The 14,894-nt window shown below is 42.4% G+C and overlaps 1 protein-coding gene across 12 annotated transcripts in view; it reads right to left on the bottom strand.

The window, feature by feature from the left end:
- Window positions 1-14,894, bottom strand: part of SEMA6D (semaphorin 6D) — a 171,871-nt gene that overhangs the window by 38,818 nt on the left and 118,159 nt on the right. The window lies entirely within an intron of this gene.

Below are 14,894 nucleotides of genomic sequence, written 5' to 3'. Positions count from 1 at the left end.
CATGAAAAAGCTGTAAGTTTTAATACAGAATTTGCAACTGTGCTCTCAGAGGTGTCAGAACGCCTGAACCAGAAAAGATCTTGGTTCTCACACTGAGTGGATGCAGATTTAATGGTGGTACCTTATTTTTTTATACTTTGGAGATGCTGGGTCTCTGTAGATATCTGGACCACTGTGGTACAGTGGTACCTTCCTCAAAGTTCATAGCGAGTGTAAGACTACATTGAATACATCTTGAGCTGGCATTCACTTGGTGTCACATTGTGGAGTCTGTTTTTTTTTTTTTTTTTTTAAAGATTTTATTTATTCATTCATGAAAAACACAGGGGGAGAGAGAGAGAGAGAGGCAGAGACACAGGCAGAGGGAGAAGCAGGCTCCACGCAGGGAGCCCAATGTGGGACTCGATCCTGGGTCTCCAGGATCAGGCCCTGGACTGAAGGCAGCGCTAAACCCCTGAGCCACCCAGGCTGCCCTGTGGAGTCTGTTTTAATTGGTCACTGCCCATGCCAAAAGGCTGGCTAAATATTTCGATTATCACTTTGCAACATTCCAAACTTCTTGGATTATAAATTAGAAAATCCTCAAAGATACCAATATTTATATATTAGAATTTTACGGTCTTAGATGTAGATTTCTTTGTAAGCGTGGCACAGTACTGGAGTGAGTTAAGTCTCCTCTGAGATGTTAGCATAAAAATCTGTAGAGGAAAGGACAGATCCAAATGAAATGGGCAGAATCATGCCAGTGCTCAATGTATTTGATTTTATGTTGTAAGACCACCAAATAGCATATAGGCCTAGTCTAGAGGTCAAAAGGTTTCAAAACGAGCCCTGATTTCAACCTTTTTTTCTTTTGGTCCCATAATCCCCATTTCTTAATATCAAGTTTTGAGAGTGTGATCATTACAGTTATCATCCAAGTACAGGCCTGGCATAATTTTATACTAGTATCTAGCCTACTGAAGTGTGAGGACTGCCAGCAGTGACCCTGAGGACATGTCTATTCCGCCTTAGTTTACAACTGAGAGAACCAACGCCCAGGGAAATTAAGTGGCTGGTTGAGTATATGATGCAGTCGGAACTCAGACCCAAAGCCTGGGACTCTTTACAGTTCATGTCTGTCTACTCAGATCAATACAAAACAAATGCCATTGGTGAAAAGAGCCATCAGGAGAAGCCAGTGCAAAAGGAAAAGGTAAAGGTCCTTATTAAAAAATTTTTAAGAATTTTAAGACAGCTACAGTGGAGCATTCTAGGCATGCTCACTAAGCATGCTAAGTGTCACTGCAGAGGTAACAGACCCAGAGAAATGACCTGGGTGCCATTATTTCATTACTTACTGGACTTTGACTCTTGGAAGGCAAGGAAGAAGAAAGGCTCTTTGAACACAGAAAATGCTCAAGAATTACCTGTCACATGGATAAGTGAATGAATGACTATGTAAATGAGTGAAAGAATGCACCCAGGAAATTACTACTAAGATTCAGAGGCAGGTTGAGTTAATGTAGTAAGTCATCATGAATACTTGGTCCATTATTTAAGTATCACAATTCATAATCTGAATACACTGCACAACATAATAAACCTTCCCAGCCCCAACACAAATAAGTTGCCAGAACTATGTCCAGCATGTGAGTGGCAATGTGCACATATGGTAGCATTATTGTGCTATTAGTGCTCAAGAAATGCCAACCTCTTACCAGAACTGTTTAGTATTTTTTCTCTCTTTCTGCATTTAGAAGTAGCCATCCAGATATATTTTATGAAACCCATCCAAGTGCAAAATCAACAAGCCCTTCAGATATGAATATTTCATACATTCCCAGGCATCCTTGATTTAATAACAATAGTAATAATAATAGAACTACTACAATTTATTGAGTTTTTATTATGTCAGATATCATGCCAAGTGCTTTGAATATATTTCCTCCTGAAGAAGACCTCATGACATCTCAATGAGGTAGATATATTACCCTGATTTTCCAGTGAGGAAAACCAGGCCCTGAGAGAGGTTGAGTGGTAGAATCAGAATTTGACCTTAGGACTATTTGGATTCCTGGAGACTCACTATTCTTTGAAAGGAAAATAGTGCAAGTTGGACATACTGAGAATAGCAGAGCAGGAGCTATTGCTTGACTTGAAAGAATGAGACTTTTATTTGATAAGGCCTGAGTGAAGTTTCACTTTGGTGAACAGAAACGAAAATCTAGGTGGTTAATTTTCAGTTTACTACAAAGACCGATGAGTTGTACAAAGACAGGTAAAGGAGGAGCCTCCTTGCCCACATTTTATGGGGCCTTAGGACTGATTTACTGCATTACTATACCAGGAAAAGACGTTAACAGTGTAACAGTACAGAGTAAAAGGCGGCTCAGAGCCAGGCTAAGATTTCCACTCAGGTGGTTTGTAGTATGTTTCATTAAAAGACAAGAGAATTTTTTTTTTAATAGTGCATAACTTTCCTCAGTAGATACAGATTTACAATGCGTAATAGAAACCTGGAAAGCATTAACTTTAGAGATTCAGGGGTTAATGGTTTTTTGAAGTAGGAATCATAAGAAAATGTGAGTTTATAATCATGAAATGTCTCAGAATTGAAGAAAATATAGTTAGTGTTTCTGTCTCTACCTCTCAGGAGATAAAAGTGCCTTCATAATTATGGCTTCTATTTATTATGATGTTTCAAAGTGTTAATCTGGCAGGAGTATCTTATTTCTTATTTAAAACAAGCTACAGAAAATTAAGGAAAAATGTGGAGTGTAGCAAAAGCAAATTCATTTCATATATATTCTTGTCCACATTTTGTAGCATTGTCCTCCAGTGTCATATCTTTAATAGCTTTAATTGCCTGATTAAATAAAAAGTCCGGTTTAGGTATGCAAAATTTTTAAATAATGGCAGAAAAATATTTCTGGCCAAACACCAAAGTTCTATAACTGAGCTCACTCATGAATAAGTCTATGTAATACACACTGTGCGTATCTAGTATGCATATATAATAATGTGATACATACAAATGATTTGTAGCACAATGATGATTTTGTTTATGTATCCAATGGTAAGACAGTCTCCCCCATCTAAGTCCATTGGGGTGGTCCCATTCCCCTCCCAAGACTGCTTTCGGATTTAGCCATGAGCAGGTGTCATGACTCTATACACAGAGACCAAGGAGAAATGTGTTACTAGGAAAGGTTTTTTAGACTCTTGATCTGCTGGATACTCACTTGGAAGGTGCATTTTACTGGAAATATGAAAAGAGTTAGCAAGGGACAGGATGGCAGGCTGAGAATGGCAGAGGACACAGAAAGCACCCGAATCTTTGATGACATTGTTGAACCAAAGAATTTACCAACCCTGGAGCTATCCCATCTCAGGACTTCTTTTTATTTGGCTTAACATACATGTTCTCATTGTCGAAATAACTTTGAGTTTTCTGTTACTTGTAGCCAACCCCAACATGACTGACACCTATTATGTTCTAAGAACTATTCTGGCCAATTTCCGAAATGCATCATCTCTAATTGATTTCACATCTCTAAGCTAAGGGATATCTTCTCCATTTAACAGAGAAGGAAACAAAGACTTGGAGAAACTAATCACATGCATCCAGTTAGCAGGTAGGACAGGATTCCAACCTTGGTTTGCTTAAATTTGAAAGTTATCATTTTAAAATCTCTGTATGTGGAGCGCCTGGGTGGCTCGCTCAGTTAAGCATCTGACTTTTGATTTCAGCTCAGGTTATGACCTCAGGGTTGTGATATCAAACCTGTTTGAGATTCTTTGTCCGTCTCTCTCTGGCCCTCTCCCCCCAACCCCTGCCTAAAAGAAAAAAAAAAAGAGAGAGCTTCTAAAATCTCTGTGTTTCTGTACCGTATGGTGGTATTGCATTTTTATATATGTCCACACTTACATACATGCCTATGCTAAAGGCATTATCTGTGGTAGCCCGTCATTTATCACATTTTTCAGTCTTTGAAATGTTAAATATAAACATGTTTAACGTAAAACATTAAAAAGCGTGAGGCATGCAAGATTGAGGGAATATGCTTTAAACAAAGCAAATGGCAAGAACTGGAAAAAGCAATCATCACCAGGTTTCGTTTTCCATGGGGATTACTTATTTTCCTTCTCATGGGTCAGATAATTCAAGCTGTGTTCTTGCGGCTGGCTGAGACATTGACATCGTGCCGGATGTCATCTGCATTAAATACTTATCAACCTGCCTGGGTACCATTAATAAGTACGAGTGTTGTAAGGGAGATATGTGTCTCTAAAGGAAATACCGAATCAAAGATGGCAAATTTGCTGCGTAGAGGCTACCATGAACCTTCCCTTTTCATAGAAGGCTTCTGTAATCAATCAAGGCATTCCTTTTCTCCCTGACCTTGGATGTAGATCCACAAATTTCTACAACACTAGCTGCAGCCGCTACCAATCAGTCAGGTTTGGCTCTCTACTTGGAAACTCATTTGCCCTGTGTGTCCTATATGTTCCACGGGGGATGGCTCTTCAGGGACACAACTGAAATTACAGGGAAATTGTGCAATGCTAGCTTATCAACCCCTGAGAGCTGAATGAAGTGAAATTACTGCTAACTGAAAATATTATCTATGTATTTTTGAAAATTGAGTCTAAAAACTATATTAGCGGCAATGAAGTTTTAAGTGATCCCGAAAGAAAAGGGCAAAGTGTTGTAAAATATAAATGGCAATAATAAACTTGAAAGTTGGACTATTTGTGTGCCTGTCCCTTCTTTTCACATAGCTATATGCACATTCATGAAGTGAACTTAAATTTTTAAAGATCACCACTGGATTTGAGCCTACCACCTAGCTAATTAAAATATGAAAATAAATATAGCATTTGGAATTGTACTCCTAGAAAGAATCTTGGAGATTGTCCAGACTCTTTCTGCTGCCCATCCCCACCTCACTTTGTTCTAGTGACAGATATAAGGGCAGCAAGGCCAGTGCATTGAGATCTGCTAACTCAATTAAAACACCTTCCTTTTAGTCCTTCAAAATGACTCTCTGGTCCCCCAAATTCTCCTCCTTTACTCAGTCACCCTATAAAAGGCAACTGGATTCAGGGATTCTGTACATGCAGTTAATCAGATAAAGGATATTCATCCTCAAATAAATGAAAGATACAAAATAGAGGACATGAAGATCAGCATGGTTAATTTTTATTCTGTTACTACTATAATGATTATTTTTAAGAGCCCCCAGTTGATTATTCTAAAAGGAACAGGGCCCTCCTGAGCACTTATGTGCTAGGACTTTATTGTTTCTTCCACTGATTGAACCAAGGAGGTGTTATAGTGAGTGGCTGGGTTGTGGGCTTGGAAGTCAGGCAGGCTTGGGCATGGATTCTGACTCTGCCACTGCATGCTCCTAATGAGGTGCTGACCTGTGGCGGAGGGAACAATGTCCCCACCTCTCCCCAAAGATGTCCACACCCCAATTCCTGGAACCTGTGGAGAGGCTTCTTTACCTGGCAGGAGAGACTTCATATAAGTGATTAAGTAAAAGATCTTAAAATAGAGAGATTTTCCTGGATCACATAGGTGGGCCCAATGTCATCATAAGGGTCCTTAAATGATGGAAGGAGGAAGCAAGCATCCAAGGAGAGGTGATGATAGAAGCAAAGTCAGGGCTGGCTGGCTTGGAGGAGAAGGGACCACCAGTGGAAGAAAGGAAGGCAGCTTCTGGAAGCTTCCAGAAGCTGGAAAAGACAGGGAAATGGCTTCTCTCTTAGGGCTTCCAGAGGGAACATAGCCCTGCTAACACTTGGACTTTAGCCCAGTGAAACCCATTTGGGTCTTCCTACGTCCAGAACTGTGAGGTAATACAGTTGCGTTGGTTTAGGCTTCTAAATCTGTGATAATTTGTTACAACAGCAATAGGAAACAAACTGATGCTCCTGAGCATGTGTCCTCATCTATAAAATGGGAATAAAAAAGTATGTGCCCCAAGGGGCTGACACGATGATTATATTAAGAGAATATAAATAAAACACTTTAGTGCTTGGAAGAGATTCAAAACTCAATGAATGTTCACTGTCATTATGCATATGATCTCATCCTTTAGACTAGGGATTTATATATTGCTAATTATAATAAATGGCGATTCCATAAAATGTAATTCATCTTATCATAATAGTTCCATATATCTGAGCAGCACTTATCTGGCTTTTAGGAAGCACGTTCACTTCTGTTGTCTCATGTGATGCTTATTATAACTGTGACTCCACAGATAAGGAGACTGAGGGTCCGAGGGGACACTCAGAGAGTACTCTGTTGGCCAAAGTTGGAATCCAGGTCATCTGATTCCGAATACCGTACCCTCCCAAATTCATCGATGAGTGTGTCTTATGGAAATATACAGGCACGGTATGCAGAATCTTAATAGGAAACAAAAATGATAAAGCCAAATGATGATGGGGCTATTCATCGCACACCAGACCATTTCCCCTATGATCTCACGGTGAAGTTTCCTGTCCAGGCCTCCAGTCCCCCTGCTCCTCCAAGTGCAGCCCGAGTACTCTCTCTAATGCATCTAGTCAATTGTGCAAAGCACAGGGGAAAAAATTCCATCCTGACCGCAGCAGGCAATCACCTTATGCCCTGAAGCATGAAGTTTGATTACCCTTATCTCAGTTTATCATTAAATCAGAAACTGTTGCTATGAATACTGGCCTAGGACTCCATTTATGAAATGATATAGGCCAGTCAGCAGAAATAAGTGAGTACCCTTTTTCTTTCTTAATTTCTGCTCACTGTGAAGATTTTTTTTTTTTTTTTGAACAAGGGGCGGGGGGAGCCTCTTTAGCTTTGAGCAGATTTTTACTACTTTCTTCAATTTCATGAGCTAGCCGGGATTCCTCTGGCTCATCACCATTCTTGCCATGCTGTAGGCAAAAGGTTTCGGATACCTAGTGGCCTGCCAACACTAGCCTTGAAGTCTACACCTTGTTTGGGTGGGGATCTGCCCTCTGGCCATACCAGAACATCGTTTATCAAAGCATGGTCAAGGGACTGCAGGGTGTAAGTCACTTGAGATGTTTGTTGAAAATGCAGATTCTGAACCCAGCAGAACAGAGCTACTAGTGCTGGGACCCTGGGAATCTGCATTTTAGCCCTACATGCTACTAATGAATTCTATAGTTGAAGGACCACTGATAGAGATCAAAGATGTGGGAGGAATGGTCTGGGAGTGTGCCTGGATTTTCCAGGTGCTATTTAGCTTTTCATCAGCCCACGGGGCAACCAGCACAGAACTCATGCCAATCATCTCTATTTGCCTTCAATACAACCAACAGCAGAAGGCAGATTTCTGACGCCATGAATCTGAAACGGCTGACATCAGGGGCAGGGTTATGTTACTAAGCATCAAGGTCTGGGGTAACTCTCCAGGCCACTGGACCTCTTCTGCCAAACTCCCCTTTCCAGTCTGGCTGAATCTGTGGCGAGTGTTGTGCATGTGCATGAGGGTAGAGGATAGCTGGTGGTGAAACTGGCTTCAAGGGCTATAGATCAGTGAAAGAGATATATGATAAAATCCCATGTGAAGAGACAGCACAGTATAAGGGCTAAAAATAAGGGCTCCGGAGCCAGACTACATTTACTTTTGTTCAACAGACACTGAGGTATAGATGGCACTCACTAGCTGCCAAGCACTATTCTAAGTGCTGTTCAAATATTAATTCGTTTGCATCGCACTATAACCCTTCTGAGTGGGTGCTACCATCGTGGTCCAGCTTTTCTGTGGTGAAACTGAGGCTCAGAGAGGTAATTTGTAATTTGCTCAACATCACGGTCCATGAATCACACTGCCTGGACTCATACCTCAACGGCCTGGCTCCAGAGAGTTCATGTTCAAGAGCCTGCCATGCCATTTCTCATGCGTCCAAGTCCCCTGCTTTGACCCTGGGAAAGCTGCTCAACCTCCCAACCCTCTATGTCTCCCTGTATAAACTGTGGATATTATTAATAATAGTATCTACCTCAAAGAATGCTAACCAGCTCCCTTGATGTACGCATCGAGAAAGAGTATCACACAGTAAGCACTCAGTAAGCGCTAGCTCTCGGTTCCCGATCAGTCCTACACGCTCAGGGGCAGCCTGAGGATTAAATTAGATAACATATTTAAAGTGTTAGGCACAGTGCCATGGCACACAGTAAGTGCTAGCTGTTATTATTAGCTGAGTTCAGCCAGGCCAGTTTATTTTAGGTCCTGTCTGGAAGGCAACTGTGCTTTATGCAGGGAGAGGCCGCCGGTCCTTCAAAATAAATAAATAAATAAATAACTGGGTGGGAGCCAGACTAATTATTAGACTGAACAGGTTCTCTGCTTTAGGTCACTGGAATATTCCTGAAAAGTTCCCGATATTGAATTTGTGTATGCTTAATCCTTTTTCCCCATTGACCTATTTTATAACTTCTGATTGATCTTTCATTGGCACAGATTCTTCAGACTTAAGTCTTTTCTCAGACTGTCATGTAACTATTAACTTGTAAAAGACTTAAATATACCAAGGAAAATTGAACCACTGGAGCACTTCTTGGCAAAGTAATTGGCTTAATCATTCCCTAATGTAATTGTTTTCATTTTATTTTTCCTTTATTATGTGTTCTAATAAGCATGCTTATACTACACTGAACGTCCCGTCTTTCCTTCCACGAAGCTTATCACCTCCACTATTAAACTTAACCGTGGTTAAGTGGCTTGATTGCAATTTCTGTTAGTTCAAGGGGTGTATGATGGCTTGGCAACCCTCATACCCAACAGCCTAACTTGCAGCAGTAGGGTTGGACATGGGAAGGAGGTGGGGAGGTGGGGGTTGTGGGGATCCACTGATAGGGGCTGAGTTTATCCTGAAAGCTCAGACCCAGAAAGTATAGCTGAAGTCCCCAGGGTATCTCCAGGATGGAATTTTCCAAAAGGAAGTATTAGTAACTTCCCAAGTTGTTTACTGCTACTTTTTCACTTTATTAGGAAAAAACTGTCAGTGCCAATCCCACCTTTTGCAGAGCTTACCAGGCAGTGACAGGCTATATCTGCAATGTAATAAAATGCTAAACTCAACCCGCACGTTTACTAAGATGTTTGCTGCATGTTGCTCACTCTGCTACCTTTCGGAGATGAACAGGCCATCCAGCCTCAGAACCTACAGTCCAGCTCCTATCATTCTAACAGTTTTGACAAGTTTCTGTTCTTCTGCTTCCTCTCTCCACATTCCCTTCTCCCCTCTCCAAACCCTGCCATAATCCTTATCACAGAGTCTATGTCTAGAGTTCTTTCAAGTTAAAAAAGATGAAACCAGTGAAGCAGGACCCTTCTGGTATGGTTCTCCAAACAACCCCGTGGGGGGAACCCATCTTACTGGGTAATTTGAGGCAAATCATGTCATCCCTTCCGATGTTCTGGCACGACACCAAACCAGCTGGCAGCTGACATGGGGTTTTTAGCTCTGATCACGAAGCAATCGCCCCAAGATTGATCCCATTCATTCTGATGGCTTAAGGATGGGGCTATCTGCTGAATGGCTAGAGTAGACGAGAGATACTCAACAAATATTTGTGGATTGCACGGCAAACTGCCTCTTCACACCTGAAATGCAAGTCTGTCCTAGGTTAGGACTCAAATGTGGACAACTGACCGTGACCCATCCCCATCCCCACCCCAGGGCCTTTGCCTAAGCTGTTCTCTATGCGTGGAATGCCCTCCCTCTCACCACCTCCCCCACTGCCCCTCACAGTCCACCTGTCCAAATCCTACCTAGTTCAAGGACCAGCTCAAATATCAGCGGCTCCACAAAGCCCTCCCTGACTACCCTAGCCAGAAATAACTTCTCACTCCTCTCAATTTCCATAGGTCTGGGTGTATGTTTTCTGGCACTTAAAACGGTTGCCATTTTATCTTGGCTATGTGTTTACCTTGTCTTTTCTACACCACTCAGTAAGACCCTTGAGCTCTGGAACTCTGTGTCAGTTCCTCTTTGAACCATTTCCCCCACCCTGCACCTAGTCGTGCAGAGCACACACTTGGGAAAAGTTGCCTGAATGAACAAATGGTTACCCCAGCAATGACAGAAACAGAAACAACTGCAACATTCTTTATTCCTTCTTCTGCCTCTCCTCCTTCTCCTCTTTCTTCTGTAGCTTTTAAAATATATTTACTTGATCCACCAATTACCCCGGGGAGGAGGTTTGGGGACTAACTGATGGATGTAGACAACTCTGCAGACCAAAAAAGCTTCCAGAGACCCCTATGATGACAAGTGATGCCTAGGCCAACGTAGATGCTGGGGAGCCGGAGTCTCTGGTCTGTTGACAGCCGGCTCCTGGGAATGGAAGTGTTATTTTCCCAAAGAGCTTCATCTGCTCTGGTTCATATGTGCCAGTTCCTCGTCTGAGTAGAAACTCCTGACTTTATTTTTAAATACAGACTCCAATAATAGGCTAAGTAATTGCAGATCTTCCCGAGGCCTTATTATACATGTACCAACATATTGGCCTTCTTAAAACCCATATTTCTTTCCGGTAAATATATGTTGAACACCTGAAATTTCAGCATTCTATGTAGTGGTGGCATGTGTTTGTTTTTTCCCCCTCCCCTAGGAATCCTGAATAAAAAAGGGACAACAAAAGAAATGCTGATGCACGAGAGCGACAATTTCTCAACAATGTGTCTGATTACTCGTATAGGTAAAAGGATTCTCCTGCAACCGTAAGTAAGAAAAATGTGTATTACAATTTAATACATAGTCAAACTTCAATAATACACTTTCTATCCTGGTGCCACTAATGCTTGAACAGCTGCAGCTCTCACTGTCTTTGCTGATGGGGCCCATAAATACTCCTGGGAAATGGGACAAGGATACATAATGGATCTTCACCTGCCAAGATCAGGGAAATGAATGTCAATCGCACCCTGGATGCAGACGCACTTTTTGGTGGAGAGTGATGAATATTGCCATTTGTCCTATGCCACTGTAATCTTGGACAGGAAAGCCTACCATGGAGAAAAATGGTGGGAGAAGAGGCTGTTCTGGGACACTTGAAAAGAAGAGTGTGTCATAATTATTTGGCCACCAGGAATAAAAGCGAGAGAAGTGTATAACAATATGATTTAGTTTAGAGAAAGGTTAAAATTTAAGAGGGTACCCACACTGTACATATCATTTCATTCGGTATAAAATTTTCCCTCAAAAAAGGACTCCTTCTTTGAAAACCAAATGTCAGAAATATCAGGGAAGCACACAATTATAGGGCAGTTTATGTTACCAGAAACAAGTCTGGGTGGTGATTAAAGGGTGTGGGCTGACGTGTTAAGCAGACCTGGGTTCAAATTCCGACTCTACCCCCTCCCTGCTGTACCATCTCAGGAACATGACCTGACTCCTCAGACCTCTGAGCTTCCTTTTTAGATAAAGCAGCGAAAATATCAGAGCCCACCTTGTGCAGCTGATTAAAGGTTACGTGATATAATTACTATCAAGAGTAACAATAAGTGCTAGGTGTTGTGTGGTCGCTACTGTCTTCACCCTCTTCCCCTTCCTCCTCCATCATCATCATCTTCGTCATATCGCCCCAGCTGCTTTGGGGCTGATTTCCTTAGGAAACGTGAGGGAAAGAAGCAAGAAGACTATCTCCCACCCAAATACGAGGCGGTCGCCCCCTCTCCCATCAAGCTCCAAAAGCAGTACTTCTAATCATAAGTTTTCTTTTTAAAGCTTTCACCCTAACTGAACAAAGGTATCCACCTAACTCATGTCATTCTCTTTTTATCAAGCAATGACAACTGTAACAGATACCTTCTTAGTTCAAAAAAAAAAAAAATCCCCCTCCTACAAAAAGAGTGATGGAAAGCATTGCGTACTATTAGACACAAGTCCCAGAGCACACATCATACGTTCTCTGCGAAAAAGGAGGAGGCAATGACACGGTCAGTTCTCCAAAGAATTTAGGCAAGGTCTTTTTCTGTTTTCAGCCATTTGGAATCACAGGCTAAAGACTACTTCATTCTTTTCTTCCCCTTTTCAAAAAGACTGCATTCTGAACGTCTGGGATGGGTGGTGTCTGAATGGCTTCTTCCAATTGTGCCACTCTGGTGGCTTCACCGCATCAAGCCTCCCGAGGCGTTCGAGTGGGTCGTGTAAGGCTGTGGCAAGTCCCCTCGGGGTGGAGCACGCCACTGCAAGGCGGCAGGGCCTTTGTGCAGGTGGACCCCCGGAGCTGGAGCTGGATGAGGGGCCCAGCACAGGTTGCCAAACAATGGAAACTTTCCCGTTCTGGGTGTTAACTTTAGTTACCACAGCCAGACAATGCTGCCAGTGGTGTGGAAGAAAAAATTGCTGTAGCCAGCTGTGCCGTTCACAGTCGGATGGATTCTGTGTAGCTCCAAATGGTGATGGAGCCAACCGCCTGTTGTAGCCAAGGACAGGATGATGGATGATCTACACACTGTGTCCAAGTGGAGAGAATGGCAGAAGTTCACTTCGGGGTTGTTAAAATGCTAATCTGGGCGAGTTAACAAAAGCTTAATAGAAGCGAAAAAGTTTGAGAAATAAGTACACCTCATGTGGTATCTATGTGGACCACTGATTTGATCGCCCTTGGTAACATAAACGGTTGCTTTTCAGAGTAGAAACGTTTCCTTGTTTTCCCGGTGGCTGAATGGAAGCGGCTCCAGTGATTAGCTGCACCCCCACTGCTGGCGGGGCCTGAGGAGGAGAAGTCAGCCCAACAATAGCCACCTCGGCGGAAGAAGGTTACGGCGTGGCTTAACATAGTTATAGGACTTTTATCTCTCCGTGTGTCCTGGGAGTAAATCTAGACACACTTTTTCTCCCCCAAGCTAGAGGTTGGCAGCTGTTCATGAAATGAGCAGAAACCTAAGATACAGGCTTGGGTGGATTTTAATGCTAAGTCTCTGTTCACAGGAGTTCCCCAGTTCTCACCACAGCTTCAATTCCTGAATTACACTAAGAGTAGATTGAATTCTTAGTGTTCGCAATTCAGGATTCAACGACATGCTTCAAAAAAAAAGGGTGCATATTTACATAACGCGTAAAGTGATCCATTTTGCCACACTCTGGTTCTTTGCATTCTTCTTAAGTTGAACATACAACAGAAGCGCATCTGCCTCACCTGGTGTTGGAACGTTATTGGCTGGCATAGCTTCCTGCAAACGACAGGTACTCACTAAATACGGCCTGGCTGGCACCCCCCAAGTGCCTCTTGCTTCCTCTAGAATGAATCTAGAATGTGCAGGCTGAAAGTCTATTAACTGAAATAAAAGGGAATATTTTATCCTGTACCCTGTGAGGGAAAGAGTTCGCCTCCTACGGTTACACCAATAAAGGTTAGGCATTCAGCCAGGCTCTTAACTCTGCGTAAAATGCATCAGAATGGTGAAAAATGACCCTCTTTCAGATGCATTTTTCACTCTTTGTATCTTAGTGAAACTCACATGCAGGAACAATGACTAAGCTAATTACCAGCGTTTATTATGATGGAGCAGCAAGAAGCGAAGAACTTCTCCAGGTTCAGTAAGTCCTTAACAATTATGAGTAAATTGTGAATCAAAGCTCTGATTGCTGCTTACTTGCCTGTGTGCCTTTCCAGCAAGAGAAACCACCAGAGGAGGATGCAGGGGCCCATTCACCCAGAGCACAGATATTGGACAGATCCTTCCTGAGCAGCAAGCAGCCAGTGAACTGAAGTCCATGGATTTCTGAGTTGCGCTCACTCTAAGGACTAGCAGGTTTACGTCACGGCCATCTTTCAGATTCATCAAACCAGGGGAGACATGACCAGATGGTGCTATTAGTGAGCACCAAAAAATGGAAGAAAGGGAGGGGGGAGAAAGAGAGAGAGAGAGAGAAGCAAAAGGGCAGAATGCTCACAGATCTAAATCAAACTCAAGTTAACCAGCTGTTTGTGATGAAGAAGTCACAATATTCCTGGCAAACTGTCCTGCATCACAGAAATGTTCCTCAAAATAGGTCAGCTCTGTAGCACCTCCAGTAGAAGCAAACACAGGTAGCAATATTCTGAAGGATCCAATAGGAAATAGTAACTGGTTGTTAATCTAACTAAACGTGCCAGGGGAAGAAAAACGGTCTGCTAACAACACAGTGTGGAAATCTTAGGGTTATTTATTTAACTGCCGTGCTGAGAGCACATTCTAGGGACCCAAGTCAGAGCACAGACAACAACTATAAAAAACAAAACCCAGCTATGGCTGGGCTATAGTTTATTTACCTTAAGACGTTTTAAGTTCATGAGAACATAGGCCCAAATCTCAGAGCTTACTTGGCAATTTCTATTTATCTAAGTCGGGTAAATGTTTGTGTAATATTTGCCAGCCTCACCGAATATGCCTGTCACTCACTACATTAAGCAGGACTACGCGCAACTTAATTTTCCGAGTTAGACACCTAAGAGAGCAATAGGATTTCTTAACAACTTGAATAAACCAGCATCAGAATCTACCATCTATGAAACCAAAACGACAGCAGAGTCCTCACCTTGAGGCAGGATCTTTCTCAACTCTACAAGGACAAAAACCTGGAAAGATTTCTCCAAACAAGAATTTTTCCTAGGCCGAGGGACAAGAGAGACCCAGCCAGCCAGCTGAGAAAAATGTTAAACCTCCCTCTAGGACTTTAGCCTCGAAATAAACAAGAGGATCCACTTTACTGCTCCAAACACCAAGCAGAGGGAAGGACAGTCCTTAAAGAGTACCTGGACTTGTCACTGCAGACTTAAAATCCTCAGTAGCCAGAAGTTCTTGGGAAAATCACTCTAGACATTTTTTTTCCCCCCTCAATTAACTGGAAACACTACCGCTGTTCTTAGGAGAAAACAGGCGCCCACAGTGGCGGAC

The sequence above is a fragment of the Canis lupus genome, chromosome 30 (assembly GCF_003254725.2).
Source record: "Canis lupus dingo isolate Sandy chromosome 30, ASM325472v2, whole genome shotgun sequence".
Lineage (NCBI taxonomy): Eukaryota > Metazoa > Chordata > Mammalia > Carnivora > Canidae > Canis > Canis lupus.
Note: the sequence above shows the minus strand (reverse complement) of the source record. Positions and strands in the feature narration are given on the sequence as shown.